General features: G+C 40.6%; 3 protein-coding genes across 3 annotated transcripts in view; all 3 read left to right on the top strand.

Annotated features, from left to right (window-relative positions):
* Positions 1–15,000, top strand: part of LOC138029779 (tyrosine kinase receptor Cad96Ca-like) — a 124,687-nt gene that overhangs the window by 15,527 nt on the left and 94,160 nt on the right. The window lies entirely within an intron of this gene.
* The window catches only part of LOC138030378 (MAM domain-containing glycosylphosphatidylinositol anchor protein 1-like), a 157,475-nt gene that overhangs the window by 58,489 nt on the left and 83,986 nt on the right, over positions 1–15,000 (top strand). The window lies entirely within an intron of this gene.
* Positions 14,561–15,000, top strand: part of LOC138029750 (tyrosine kinase receptor Cad96Ca-like) — a 50,633-nt gene continuing 50,193 nt past the window's right edge. Inside the window, exon 1 of the transcript XR_011127926.1 lies at positions 14,561–14,649. The gene's annotated coding sequence lies outside the window, so the exon portion shown is untranslated. The remainder of the gene's footprint in view (positions 14,650–15,000) is intronic.

The following is a 15,000-nucleotide window of genomic DNA, read 5'->3' as shown; positions in this document are numbered from 1 at the left end:
CTCTGCGGAAGTAACAGGTTATGTCAAGAGAAAATGAGGGGACAGAGAAGGAGGCTCCCGGTCCAGCCCTTGGGATATGTCATGTCCACGAAAGTTATTTTTAGACGAGCGGAAGTCTTCCGAGACGTCCGCATGCAGGCCAACCTCGGTCCGATGTTTGAAAGAAAATATATATTCATCAGCCTTCCACGTGCGCCATCATTTTCTCTTTTCACTTAGAACCTGAGAGCGAAGCAGGACGGGATGCGGACGTCTCGGAAGATAGACTTCCGCTAGAACAAAGACTGCCGCTCGTCTAAAAATAACTTTCGTGGACATGATATATCCCGGCCAACGCCTTGAGCCTCCCTCTCTGTCCCCTCATTTTCTCTTGGTTATGTGCAAAGAATGCGAAGTAGGACATTTATGTTGGGAAGGAAAATAGGCACTTTTTTGGAAGACTCGAGTTGTCAGCCACTTCTGACCATTTGCAACGCCAACGGACAAGCTCAACGTATCCCAAATCATCTCGATAAAACTGAATCGCTGCATCAATTGTGGCGTCACTTGAGCTGATCAATACTTCAGGTACTAAACACATCAGTTTGGAGACATTCATCTGGATTTCACTGGCGTACGTGTCCATATAGGCTATAAGGTGGTCCAACAGTGGAATGCACAGTGAACGTTGAAAGTACTGAACAGGTGTGACAGCTGGAACATTATCTCGATGTCGCTGTCTTTTGGCAATTCTTGGAAGTGCGGGTTCAACATGGACGTCTTTGCCTTGTTCAACGCTTGCTTCGTACCACCGATTGAAGTGAACCTCGAGCTGCTCTCCGAAAGCTTTCAGATCTGATTTCACAGAGCCATCCTGGGTGTAAGCCCAGCGGTTTGAGGACAGACAAACACTTCATTACTGTGATCACCGTTACTATGAACTGGAACTGAGTTACGGCTGCCAGAAAACCGTTCGCTTTTGTGTCCGTTTCCTGGTCCCATTTCCAGGATCCGTACTCGTCAAGGTAAAACGCTCCATTTGCAATTACTTCGAATGTCTTGACAATTGCTCTGAAAAGGCTGTTAAATACCTCGAACGCCTCATGCCTCTTCACCCAGCGAGTGCGAGAAAGCGCTGCTAACAGCTCGTGCTTTTAGAAATATTTCCTTAAGTGTTCCTATCATGTCATTGGAATATCACAGGAATGTACAATAGCGAGATTCAGGCAGTGTGCATTGCATTACGTATGGACTGCTTTGGGGCTCTTTTGTCTCGTAAATGCTTGCGTACCTCTTGCAGCCGAGGGCATACTAAATGCTCCATTATATCCTTGTCCATCCGCAATTTTTCACATCTAATGACCACGTTTGGAGCGCTCGAGGATCGATGTTGCCACAGATTCACCTGTCGTCCATGCCAAACGTACAAATCCAAGAAATTCTTCGTGTATGCTACAAGTTTCACCAACAAATCGAATTGATATGCAAAGCTGTTCAGTATTCGAAACGTCAGTTGTTTCATTGGCGAGAATCGTGAAGAAAGGTGCACGCTTTGGAATTTCACTAATAATTTGGTTCTTCAAATACTCGTGGTTGTTTTAAGTTACTTCAAAAGGATAACCCAAGACTAATTGCTGGTTTTCACTCACGTGATCAACAGCCATGTTTTTCAACGAAAACAAAAGCGTTTCCGTAATAATAGAGTTAAATTCCCGGAGGATTTGGTGTGGGCACCAACATGGCCGCCTTTTCTTTGTTTAGGGACACCAACATGGCGGTCGTGACGTCATGTGAAAACCGAGAATTACTAATTGAGAAATACTTTTTTAATGAAAGAGATATGTGATCCTCGTACATCTCCGCACAATTTAAACAATAATATTGTTCAGATACCTTCAACGGGATTGGAACCCACGACCTCTGCTATGCCGGTGCAATACTCTACTAAGCGCTGCACCACCATCTGAATCTGAGGCCACCAGAATTTTTAAGGTGTCTATAAGAGATAATTGTTTAAATTGTCCAAAAAAAGAGTGAGTCACTTCTCCCTTTCGTCTAAAAACCCATACTTCAAATATACACATCTTATTCTTTTTTTTTTTTTTAGTCAGTGCAATTCCGGCAAAAGACGAGAAAGCTGAAAACTTTTTTTTTTTTCTGGAGACCTTTTTCTTGCTTGATCCACCATACTTTGAGATCACTTGCAAAATGTTGAAAAAAAAAAAAAAAAGAATCCTTCCGTTCTTCATTGTCTATTGAATGTCTTTCTTACTGAAAATAACGACAAAGATATGGCATATACTCAAGTCAGAAGAGGGAGATATATTGCAACACACATTGTGGCTTATCAGTTCTCAGTCTTCAATCTACACATCACTTTCTTCAATAATCACGATTATTCAAAAATGATTCTTGCCCTGACATCATTTAAGAACGTACTATCCAAAAAAGAACAGAACTAAGGGACACCTTTTACTGTGCTTGACGTCAAAGACAGATCCAAAAATTCCATTACATCTCAAGGAGTTTTCTAATGAAACCAAAGTGACCCACATACATGTAAGTGACTCATGATCCAAAGTAAACCTCACCGCGCCTCCGGTCTCAGCTCTTGGTTTCTTATTAGATTTGTCTATTTCGGCATACGCAGGCAATGCCATAGCCTGGCCTGCATCTTCTTTTTCCCTGTTCCTTGGCATATTAGAAGGGCGGAGCACTCACGTGCTTGCATGAGATTCGTCATCACCATTCTGACCCCGTGCGCCATGTCCCCTACGGAAATAACACGAAATGTATTTATGCTCGGTGCGTTAGGAATTATGTGTGCGTATGGAGGTTAGGCGTGTTTATCACGCCTATTGTTGCGTTGCGTTTAAATAGGTTCACCACGTGCTGTGCTCTCAATTTAGGTCATTTCAGTGCCTATAATCGACCGTCACTTAGTTTCCCCTTTCTTCCTTTGTTCTTTACAGGTCATTCAACGTCCAGCCACTTCCTCGGGTTTTCATCGGCTGTCTCCTCTATCACTCCTACAAATTTTACTAATTTTCGTCCTCAAGCATCAAAGGGCGCCTTTGTTAAAGGCCGTTATGACATCTGCTTCGACTGCGGCAAGACCGGCCATTGGAGAGCCATTTGCCTCAACTTGTTCTTCACTGCCGGGTCAACCTACAAACAGATCCAAAGTTTGTCAAGTAAAGACACCGGTTCTTCTGGGCAGCAGTAGTTCCATTGCTGATAGTAAAGCAGTAAATGAAACTCTTGAAGGTATTTTTGACGAATGTCCAGCTTTAGTGGAGTTAAGTGTTTTGAATTTGAGAATTCTCCCAATAGCATCCAATCGGTTAAGGGTAGGCTTAAAGCTCATTTTGCTTTTTGGGCGGATGCGTTAGGTGCGAATGATTTCATTCTCCGGGTTATTGGCAAGGGCTATGCTATACCCTTTATTACATTTCCTCCGATTGCGTTTTTCGACAATAACCATTCAGCACTTATGCACGCTGATTTTGTTTTGGAGGCTATTCAAGAGCTTATTTTGTCAGGTTCAGTTGTTCAAGTATCTAGCCCTCCTCATGTTGTCAATCCTTTGTCTGTTTCCGTACAGAGTTGCGGCAAGAAGAGGTTGATTTTAGACCTCAGGGATGTCAATAAACATACTTGGAAAGAAAAGTTTAAGTTTGAGGATATTAGAAACGCTTGTGTTTATCTTCCTTTTGATCATCTAATGTTTAAATTTGATCTCAAATCTGGCTACCACCATAATATTGATATTTTGCAGGAACATCAAACTTTTTTAGGGTTTTCTTGGGTTGTTCATGGCGTAAGGAAGTTTTTTGTGTTTACAGTTCTCCCTTTTGGGCTATCCTCAGCTCCTTATATTTTTACTAAGGTTGTTCGTGTTCTCATCAGGTATTGGAGAAGTCATGCTGTGAGAATAACAGTTTACCTTGACGACGGGCTTGGTTCCGCCCCTGATTTCGCTCGCTGTGGAGCTGCTTCATTATTTGTTAAGAATTCACTTCAGCGTTGGGGTTTCCTGCCCAATGATAGTAAATCGATTTGGCAACCAATTTCTTATTTAGTTTGGTTGGGTTCTGGTATTGATTTAGCCATTCACACTATTTCCATTCCTTCAGTTAGGATTCTCAGTGTCGTACAGGTTATTGAGTCAATTCGTTCTCAGTATCCTTCGAGTACCGCTAGCAAATTGACCCAGTTTGTCGGTAAGATTATCTCAATGGGTTTCGTCTTTGGTAATATTACTCGTATTATGACAAGGTATTCTCATTTTTATATTTTAAGAAGTCCTACATGAGATGGAAAATTTTCCCTGTCGGTTTCAACTCTGAATGAATTATGTTTTTGGAAAGAGAACATTCCTTCCCTAAACAGTAGGCGCCTCTTGTCTACACAGTTCCATTATTCCCGTGTATGTTATTCCGATGCGAGTTCTACAGGCTGCGCCAGTTATATGTTAGATTTTCATAACACCATATGATGAGTCGCAGAAGAGCTCCTCTTACAGGGAACTTAAGGCTGTTTCCCTGGGTCTAAAATCTTTTTTTGCCTTTACTTAAAGGGCACACTATTAAGTGGTATACTGACAATCAGAGTGTTTTTTATAATTGTTGAAGTAGGAAGCATGAAGGAAGATTTACAATACATCGTTAATGTTGAACGTGATAACGCCTTGAGGCTAACCATTTTGCAACAGGAGCTTTCTCAGATCTTTAATAGCGGCCTGTAATAAAGATGGCGAGGAGCAAATTCGGAAGCATCGATAGGTGAGAGTGCGGATGAGGTTGATTTTGTACTTGCGAGGTGTGAATAAATCCCACTTGGTGTAAAGGCCTGTGAATGTCTTCTTCCGGTAGACAGATGTAGAGAAAGTGTTGTCAGGGCAGCGTTTGAGAAGGATGTCTAAAAATGGAATCTTATTGTCTTCTTCGAATTCAAGAATAAACTTAATGCTATCGTGTCGACTATTTAGAAAACTTAAAAACTCATTAGCATTGTCCTTGCTGTCAAACATGGTGAAGGTGTCATCTACATATCTGAACCAAAGATATTAAAGATCTGAGAAAGCTCCTGTTGCAAAATGGTTACCCTCAAGGCGTTATCACGTTCAACATTAACGATGTATTAAACAAAAATAAAAACAAATCAAATAACCCTGTTCAAGCTACAGTCCCCAAAAAAGATTTACAATGCTTAGCTTTGCGTATTTTTAGTATGTGCTTACTCAGTTGCGCCACATTGGAAGTTGAATGGATTCCGAGATCGGCTGATGACAGAGCTGATTTTGTGAGCAGAATTGTGGATTATGATGATTGGCGGGTCAAGAGGGATTATTTCCTTTTGGCCGAGGAGAAGTGGGGTCCTTACTCTGTAGACCGGTTTGCGAACCACGAGAATACTCAGTTGCCCCGTTTTAATAGCAGGTTCTGGTACAGAGGCGGTTGATGCCTTTTCTGTTTCTTGGGCGGGTGAGAATAATTGGCTCGTTCCACCTATTTTTCTCATCCCCAAGGTCCTTAATCGCATGGTTGCCCTCTGCTGTCGCGGTACACTTGTTGTTCCTGCTTGGCCTTCCGCCCCATTTTGGACTTTAATTTTTCCGACGAGGGTTGTCTCCCATTTTCTCTGATATCTTCGAGATCCCCTTGGGTACGGATGTTTTCGTTTTGGGTAATAATAAAAATTCCTTTTTTGGATCACCTAATTTTCGTTCAGGGGTTTTGTTTTTGCGGATTTCCTAGAGATGCCTTATGTTAACTCCCCCCCCCCCCTCCCCCGCCATCACCCCCTTCTCAGATTTGCAAGGGGTTTCTCTGCAGTTTGTAGAGTTCCTACACTCATACCACATGGTATCCGAGTATCGTAGGGGCTACTTGGGCCCTTAGCGGTTATATTTTGTTGCGTCTTTCTTGGGACCACTGTGACCCAAACCTTATTTTGGTTTCACTACGTGTTGTATTTTTCTGATATATATTTTTGTTTGGTTGGTTTTGTCATTTTATTTTCTCTATTTCTTCCTTCAGATGTTAAAGCAGCTGCCAGTCGGACGTTTGGTGTTTTACTTTGTGAGAAGTTTTGGCTCTGCCTTTAATTCTCGAGCTGATAACACGGTTATTAATTATTGTACACCATTTTGTAAGTTTAAAGCGTGGTGCTTGCATAGCGCTGGGGAGGTTTGTTTTCTCCCAGCTACTTCTTTCACAGTTTCCTTGTATTTGCATCATCTATTAGAAAGTTCATTAGGTAGTTCCACCATCTACGGCGCCTTTTATGCTATTAACTGAGTACATAAGTTATCAGGTTTTGAGAATCGCAATCCCTGCGACAAGTTTCTTGTCAGATCTGTTGTTGAGGCTTCCAGTCGCGCTCCTCATAAACCTGTCAGGAAGGCGGAGCCCATTACCCCAGAGATCCGTGGCTTAATTTTGCAGCATTATGGGGAAAGTAGTAACTTACTTGATACCAGGTTTGTCTGTATGTGTTTACTCGCATATGCTTTTTTTTCTGCATTTCCGAGCTTTTAAGTATTATGAGATCTAATATTGTTACTGAAGATCTTTACCGTAAGATTTTCATACCAATTAGCAAGACTGATAAGTACAAAGAGGGTTCCTGGGTTTATATTGCCATGACTGGCAATTTTACTTGCCCTTATACATACCTTATTAAGTACTTAGAAGTTGCCAGGATTCCTTCTTTTTCTCAGAATTTCATTTTCAGATCCTTACGGTACGACAAGAATTTGAAGGGCAACGTCTTATCTTCAAAGCCCCTCACTGCTAGCAGGGCGGGTGAAATTCTTAAGGAGAAGTTGAAAGCTATTGGATTAGACCCTTCTAAGTTTAGTTATCACAGCTTTAGGTCCGGATGTGCTACTTCCGCTGCTAATCTGAATCATGATGTTCCAGATCGGCGCTTCAAAGTTCACGGAAGATGGAAGTCAGATTCAGCTAAAGACGGCTATGTCCACGATAAACTCGACTCGCGTCTTTATGTTCCTTTGCACATTGGAATTTAATTTACTCAATTTTTGTAAGAGTGAGTTTAGATTCAGTTTGTATCGTTCTATCATTTATACTTCTCTTTTCATGTAAGTTGTGTTTTTTAGGAGATCGTATTATAGCACTGTTGACCTTTTTCTCAGAATTTCATTTTCAGATTCTTACCGGTGTCTGACATTTGCAGACTGCAGACTGAGCGCTGATAAACAGTATTTAAGTCTAAGAACCCATTTCAAATAGAGCTGATAAACAGTATTTAAGTCTAAGAACCCATTTTGAAACGGATATCTTTCAATTATTGAAAGCTAACCGTTTTAAAATGGGTTCTTAGACTTAAATACTGTTTATCAGCGCTATTTGTAGCCAGTCTGCAGTCTGCAGTCTGCAGTCTGCAAATGTCAGACACCGGATCCTTACGGTGCGACAAGAATTTGAAGGGCAACGTCTTGTCTTCAAAGCCGCCCTCACTGCTAGCAGGGCGGGTGAAATTCTTAAGGAGAAGTTGAAAGCTATTGGATTAGACCCATCTAAGTTTTTATTCCTCCTATACAATAAATTCATTACTGTGTATTTGCTTGTGCGTGTTTTCATCATTACAGAGTTTAGAGCATAAATAAGTTATTTTCGGTACGCAGTTTACAAAATGACTCCCATATTGTAAGCAATGTATCCACGACTTCTTTATAGTTCTCCTTTGATTTCATTTACAAGGAAAGGATTTGACCTTGCCACTCATTCAACTTCTTTGTTATACTTCTTTATGAACCAAAAACCATGGGCACTACCTAAATATTTCTCACCGGTTCCGAAGCCTACCAATTTGCCTTTTGAGGTCCTAATGTACATTTTCATTTTTCTCGCTCCTTTTCACCTCAGGGTAGGTTTGTTGGTTTGTTTTTTTGTTGTTTATTTGTTTGAGCAGGTTGAAGTTTTGCCAGTTATTCAGCTGATGTGGACCTGCTATACCCACCCACCCATATACACACAGAGGACAGCCACAACACCGACAACCTCATCCCATACTCTTCTCGAATAGTGTGTGGGTTCTTTAACGCCCCACAAGGAAATAATGAACATGGAAGTTATTTGTGAGACGGGACCTCCAGAGAGAAGACTTGAAAGTCTAACCATTTGCGGATGTAATTGCAAAGGAAGCACTTTCTACTCAGTCATTTAAAGACCCTGAGTGTTGGTCCGGCCGGAGTCGAACTCACGACCTCCCGCATGGCAGCCTGATGCTCAACCAACTGATCCATCTCACCAACTGAGATCGATCTCTAGGGAGATCTCTAGGTATTCCTACGTGAATATAGTGATTTGTCAGTTACATGCACCTGCGCAATTATCAGATATCTGTCTCAATTTCGTGATCACATTACATGTTCACATCCGCTCGCTAATCTTACCTCAACTCCAAAGCATTCTCGCATAAAATTTATACCTCTTTTCTGCCATTTCACTTTGCTCGTGACACACGCCGAGTACCAGTGTACTATCCTCGACACATTAACGTGCCGTATCTTAAAAGTTTCCCACATTCACACAATATCATGTATGTTTTCGCTTTTCGCTCCACTAATTCTACCTAAAATGTAAAGGTGCCAGTAAAGGTTGTTATTTTAGTGGAGCTCCACGCGCCGAAAGTGCGCGCGGAGCACCATATTTCAGAAAATATGGTAACCCATCGATGCGAGAAATTTTGGTTTTAGTTATGACGTCATTGACCATCTGTACGTCGTCGGTACGCACGTACGTACGTCAAACCTTCCATGAATGCCACTGTGACCAATATCACACTAGTTTACAGCATGCATCTTTAATATTGGACTTCTATGTTATGATTAATTGACACCCGTCAAAACAAGGTATCCACTGACCAGTATCACGTGACCATATAGCCGGCTTTTTAAAAGTTGACTGCTGACCAAGTACTGGTTTTCTCACCTAAACACCTAAACATAAACGAGGCTTCACTTTTCGCACGTTTTCTGTGGCTCGACGCGGCTAACCTGCCATAGTACGTCAACTATAACTCTTAACACTCAACGCTTTTCGTGTTTAGGGAGGCATGTTCAGGTGGAAAACGGTTTGGAAACTATTTTTTTGCATTTCTCGCCGGTCTCAATCCAGTTTGACAGACATATCATGATAGCTGTGGTCCACACTGGTGGCGTCGCAGTCAAGCATCGGAAAACTATGAACTTAAAGCTGAGTGTTTATTTTTAATTTGTTTAGAGCTGCTTTTTTCTCTGTATTTGAATGTTTGGCAAAAGCTTATCTTTAGAAAATCTGATAAAGTTGCGTGATGCCTGGACGACTTATGACTAGAACAGAAACGAAAGAAGAGAGAAAGAAAACGAGAATGACAAAACAGTATACCAGTGATAGTTCAAACTTGGTGGAAGAAGTTACTCCAAAAATTATTTTCTCGGACACTAAACCGTTTGCTATTTTTACAGATGCGTTATTTCAAGTGGATTCGTATTTTAAAAAAAAGGTTTAATTGTTTTTTTTCTTTGTTCAGGAATGACACTCGAATTTTGATTCTCAACTGGAATTAAATAGCAATCATCTGTACTCTTTTGGACTTAAAGAAATAGTTGATTTAATTTGTTTGTTTGCTGCAAAACGAGGGAATAAGTGTTTTTTACTCTTTTTGCTGAACGGTTTTTTCGATGTGGCTCGACAATGACAAGAAAAATTTGCCTGTATTTTATAAACACGTAATCGCAATGTGTTCTCGTAAAATTAATAATGGTATTTGAACTGAGTGGAGTGCAATTTGGTCTGAAATCATACGTGTGATTTCAAAATCGAACGAGTGCTCAGCGCTCGCTAAAATACATGCTTTTAGTCAGTACCAATATTTCTTTGATCCAGTTGGAAACAAAAGGTGCAAAATTCGCCACACAATAGTTTTCGTCTTTCATTTTCCTGCAATTTGATTGGTTACCTTTAAAAAGCGTCGAAATCTGATTGTTTTGGTTTATTGTGCCTTTCTCATAGGCTGGGGAAATGGTATGATTTAGAGCCAAAATAGTGCGATTTGGGAATAAATCGCACTGCTGAGAGCCAATCAGATTGCAAACCTAGGATCACCAGTGATTTCTAAATGGATGTAATAAAGGAGAAATATCGCTAGCCTGTGTTTTCAGACGTTTTTTTAAAGCACGTTCAGGTAATTTGTTGGAGATGTTGTTTAAAGTTTGTCCTTTCTTGGTTGCCGTATTTTCCCGATTCTTGTTCCAAGCCAAGATGGCGTGTTTCAATGCAGAAAAAATGAAAATGTGATTGATCTCGTTCTCAGAGATAAAGTGGAATATAGTACATCAATAAAATATTTTTTGACTTTGAACTGAAAAAGTATCTCAACGATCTGTTACATCACGAGCTGTAAGTAAAGATGATTTCGCGTTGAAATGTTCTTTTTTTTCTCTTTTTTGAAATAATCACCATTTTTGAAATAATCACCTGTGAATATTCACCTCGACTTCGTCTCGGTGAATATTCACCGATAATCACTGAGCCTGAGGCGAATAATTGGTAATTAGCATTAGTCCTCGAGTAGCGTTTTATTCCCAAATAAATATTTCGTCAACGTGCATTTGCTAACTGTATTGTTGCCTTTTCTGTCCGACAAGTTGAGTGATACTAAAACAATTAGACCCTTCGCCCTCAAGGGCCACGGGTCAACAGCCCATTCGGCTTCGCCTCATAGGCTCTTGACCCGTAGCCAGCTAGGGCTAGGGGTCTAATTGTTAAATATTACGAGGGTAACACGCGGAAGTGAATTAACTTGTGGTCCTCGGTGCGCACCTTGTTTATCCCCTTCCTCCGTCAATGCTCGAGCCGTTTTTCATGTATTCAAAGATTCAGCTACACGGATCCGAGGAAAATCGATCGAGAGAGACGGTGATCGAACTTCACGCAAAGAGTACGGCATGGAGTTCCTGGTGTCGTGGTATGTTCTCTGTGGTGGTAAACACTCGGAGATGCTACTTACATTAACCTAATCCTAATGATGATGACAATGATGGCTGACTTTACAATGTAGTAGTTAACAAAGATGATCCGAAGGGACTGCTTCTAAGCTCCAAGCAACAGGGCTACTGCCTGAACTATACGAAATCCGTAACCTCTTCCACATTCCTTTATCTCTGTTATTTCTGACATTGTTGTCATCAATGGACCATACATGCCTTAGTCAAGCCACCTCCGGTGCTTTTGCACGTTCCTGCACGTTCGTTCACCCTTGCTCACTTTTTCTTCTGATGCAATGATCTCACTTAGATGGGGACACTGGGGTGTATGAGAAACCGCAAAACCGAAGGGAAAATCATCCAAAACCGCATACAAAACCGTCAGAAAACCGATACAATGGTGACAAGTGGGGCATACAGAGCAACCTACACTAACACTTTATTTCATCAAAGTATTTGTGAATGTCATGGACTTGTCTAAAGCCTTCACATCTTTTAGTACCTGCTAAAATCATAGGCCTTATTTCTGCCGCTCTCTCGAGCCCGAACTTTGTGGGCTCATTTTCCTCAAAGCAACTGGTTATGGAGCTAAGTTAACTAAGGACAATTTGCACAAAAGTCCTCTCTAGAATTGCAATTTTGCAATTGCAAAACACTATATTTTCGGAAACTTCAATCGAAAATCTCTAATTGAACATTTCTATTTGATAACTAAGACAAGACAGTTTGGAGATTCGAATGGAATGTTTAATCTTGGTCTAAAACATGCGATTGCACTGAGGAAGCTAACCGATACAAATTGTTCCTTGTTTTACTTGGCAGCAGGAACTTGCTCAAAGGTTAAATGTGGTAATAAACAGATACTTAAAACAGCAGTCGAAGCTCACCGCCCCCCCCCCCCGGGGGGGGGGTAGAATCCCATATAAAAAGGGGAGGGATGCTCATCGGACATTTTACATTAAACCCCTATAGGAGACAAACCTGGGAAGGCCTATGCTTTTTTTGACCACTAAAAGAGACCATATTATAACACAGAGATATAAAAAATACAGCGAGGATGGCAAAGACATTATCATGTCATCTAATACTTTCACTTACGAGAAGAAATATAAAAGTGTAAATATACGCTTTTATATTTCTTCGCGAGCAACCCTAAAGGAGACCTTCACGGGTACATATGATTGCATTTTGTCCAGAACACCCTAAAAATGAGACCAAAATCCGAAATTTACACCTCCAAGCGAGATGAGAGGATCCCTCCCCTTTTTATATGGGACCCCCCTCCCCGAGCACCGCCCTTCCACGTCGCAAAGTTGCACTAAAGAGAAAATTCGTCGATGTCCCTAATTCACCTTGCTGGACTTGTGAATTGTTGTCATCTGCACTGACTGCACTTTCATCAAATTCTTGCTGGCCTTCATCAGAGTCACTAGCTTCCTCACTCATTTCATGCTCGTTCAGGTCTTCATGGGGCCCTTCATCTTTATCCACTCCGCACCAACTCGGGCATGATTCGACACGCGTGATCCCCTACCGTGACATTTAGTTTGTCACGCATTCCTCTCAATAACTTTGGCGTTTCGCGGCTATAGAGTGTTTTCATGCGACCTCTCCCGGAATTGAGCTCTATTGTCACTCAAACGTTTTCTTTTGTTTCGGAGGAAAAAAACAAGGTTACTGATCACGTGAGTGAAAACAGACATCTTGTCCCTTATGGGACCTTACATTCTATTTATCAGGCCCTGGTAAAACCTCATTTCAACTACTGCAATATTGTTTGGGGAAACTGTGGAGTAACTTTGCAGGACAAACTGCAAAAGCTACAAAAAGGAAAGGAAAGGAAAGGAATTTTTTTTAAGTGTCTAGTCGTTCTAGCGCTGGAGCGCTAATTGGGGACACTGTAAACTGAAATGAACAATGAAAATAAATCAAGTCATATGCTGGTTTTTGAGGAGAGAGGAAACCGGAGTACCCGGAGAAAACATCTCGGTGCAGAGTAGAGAACCAACAGAGCAGCCAGTGTCTTGACCTACTCTAATTATGACGCTGATGTCAACAATTGATTTTGAACTCTTGAGATGGAAATCCCTAGTCTCTCAAAGGCAAATTGAAAGAGCAACAATGGTACTTAAGTCCCTACAGGGACTAGCACTTGAGTATCTCTGCTCGAAATTTGTCCATTGCGATTCTGGTAATTATTTGAGAGGCTCTGTGAATAGGGTAAATGTTCCGCAACCGCGCACAAACTACTACAAAAAACAGCTTTAGCTACAGTGGCGCAGTTTTGTGGAACAGTTTGCCATTAGAACTAAGAAAAGCAGCGTCCCTCAGTCAATTCAAATGACTGATTAAAGAGGTTATCTAAGCCATTATTCTAAACATGGCATTCATGGAAAGCAGCTTTTATTGTATGATATTGCGTAAGATAGTTAATGTAGTTTACATAGTTTTATCTATAGTTAGTTTTAAATTTTTAATTGTACATATGGTTTTTATATTGCAAATGAATTGTACCGTGGTTAAATAAAGATTAAATAAATAAATAAATAAATAAATAAATAACACTCTATTCTAGATCAATTGCCACTCAAATCTAAGGGAACCCGGAACCCAAATAGGACAAAATAGAAAAACCTAAAAAGCACATCGGATAACAAAACCGAAAAACCGCTCATATTTTCTACAAAAACCGAAAACCAAATGCTAAAAAACAAAAAAATCCGCAAACCGCTATGACCACCAAAACCGAAAAACCGAAGTGTTTTGGCACAAAAACCGAAACATCGATCTAAAAAATAGCCCAAACCGCAAAACCGAAAATCCCAATGTCCCCCTCCACTTACTTACAACTTTCTTTAAGTTGTTCGATAAGCTCCAAGATGTTCTCGTCACTCTTTACACATCCTCCTTAACAACAGCTGATTTAAGTTCGTCCTCCTTTTTATCTCGTAATATCTAGCGTATCAACGTGAGTTTTAGGAATGTATTGACATAACTTTAGGCCTGGTCCTTAGGTCAAGTGATTTTTCCTCATTCACTGTCCTTCTAATGATGCTTGGTCGCAATTCGTATAATGTAAAGGGATGATTAAATAGTTTATTCTTCACGTCTGAGAGGTCATGTAAATTCAGCAAATAATGCAGTTGTAAAGGAGTCTGAAAAAATCCAAGCTTGAACCGGCGCGATTTGAATCTCTTCTTGCTCACGGTGCCTCATAATTCTTAAGAGGTATGTATTGTATGAAAAAAAAAGAGAATGTTTTGAAATTAAAACCGAAATAGCAAGTAGTTTCCTTCAGCTGCTCCAATCATTGTGCTCGTGTTACACGTAAACGGACGATATGGCAAGTCAAGTTCCACAAACAGTTGTCGACGCAGTTAGCAATGTTCTTCCCCGGATTAAGCTAGGGAATGATCTTTTTCATTTTTGGGAGGATTTTATTAACTTCCACTTCAAGAGGCACTTTTAATACAGTAAGACACTATAAGGCAAATTTCCTCTCCCATTCACCACTTTAAATATGCAGCTTTTCGTCACATGATTCATGACACGGTTGATTAGCAAAGCAAATAGCACTGAGGAGAAGGTATTCAATATGGCGGTCTTCGACCATAAGAGTATACGACCGGCTACCTTTTACCTAATTTTTACAGGCATAATGCATTTAGCGGGTAAGTATATTGCTCTGCGAGTTTTGAATTATTATCAGTTTGTCAAGTATCTCTAATAATACACTTATTAATAGCAATATTGCAACATGCGTGAAATAGTTACCGCTATAGACTTCTCAAACTCATTAATGTACAGATTTAGCCAAACGTAAAAGCGGAGCTCCCGTTTCTAACCTCAGAAAGCAATATAGTGTATAAGGAAATAGTTATGCTTATGCATAAAGTACAAGATTAATCGTCATTCAATCGTGTATGCAGTTTACAGTGATCAAACACCTCTAAGCTGAGGCCTTCAGCCTCGTTTTTCAACTCACTTCTGGGTGTTTGGATATCCGATGAAACCTCTCTGTA

This window comes from Montipora capricornis, chromosome 13 (assembly GCF_036669925.1).
Source record: "Montipora capricornis isolate CH-2021 chromosome 13, ASM3666992v2, whole genome shotgun sequence".
In the NCBI taxonomy this organism is placed as follows: Eukaryota; Metazoa; Cnidaria; class Anthozoa; order Scleractinia; family Acroporidae; genus Montipora; species Montipora capricornis.
The sequence above is the reverse complement of the archived record's forward strand: the minus strand, read 5'-3'. Positions and strand labels throughout refer to the sequence as shown.